This window comes from Manihot esculenta, chromosome 17 (assembly GCF_001659605.2).
Source record: "Manihot esculenta cultivar AM560-2 chromosome 17, M.esculenta_v8, whole genome shotgun sequence".
NCBI classification, from domain to species: domain Eukaryota; kingdom Viridiplantae; phylum Streptophyta; class Magnoliopsida; order Malpighiales; family Euphorbiaceae; genus Manihot; species Manihot esculenta.
In genome coordinates this window covers 8,421,682-8,422,289 of record NC_035177.2, presented here as the reverse complement: position 1 = coordinate 8,422,289, position 608 = coordinate 8,421,682, and positions in this window count along the sequence as shown.

Here is a 608-nt window from a genome sequence, read left to right as displayed (position 1 = left end):
AAAAAATAAAAAATAAAAAATCATAATGATAACAAATACGCCTGTAATTTTAAGTTTTCAACTTTTTAATTTAAAAAATATTTTTTAATAAATAATAAAAATAAAAATAAAAATACAACACTAAAAAAAATAAGCTTTTTTTGTTAAATACGAAAAAAAAAAAGCAAAAAACTACAATGAAAACGGATACATCTCGAATTTTTAGTTTTGAATTTTTTATTTTAAAAATATTTTTTAATAAATAATAATAATAAATATGCAGCACTAACAACTAAATAAGTTTTTTTATTTTTTAATTAAATAAAAATAAAAATATTAAATTACAACTTAAACAAATCAGCCTTAAATTATTCATTTTATAAAAATGATTCAATAGATAATTTATTATTACATATCTATAATTACTAGAATCAATTATATAGTTTTTTATTTTAAAAATTTATTAAAATATTTTTATATTTTATAAAAATAAATTCCTTTAGGTATTCTGAAAAAATAATAAATCAGATTAAAAATTAATTAAAAAATATTTTAAATTATTTTTTTATTAAAAAATAGTAACTAAATAATTAATTTCGGCAAACTACATATCCAAAACAAGATTTCTT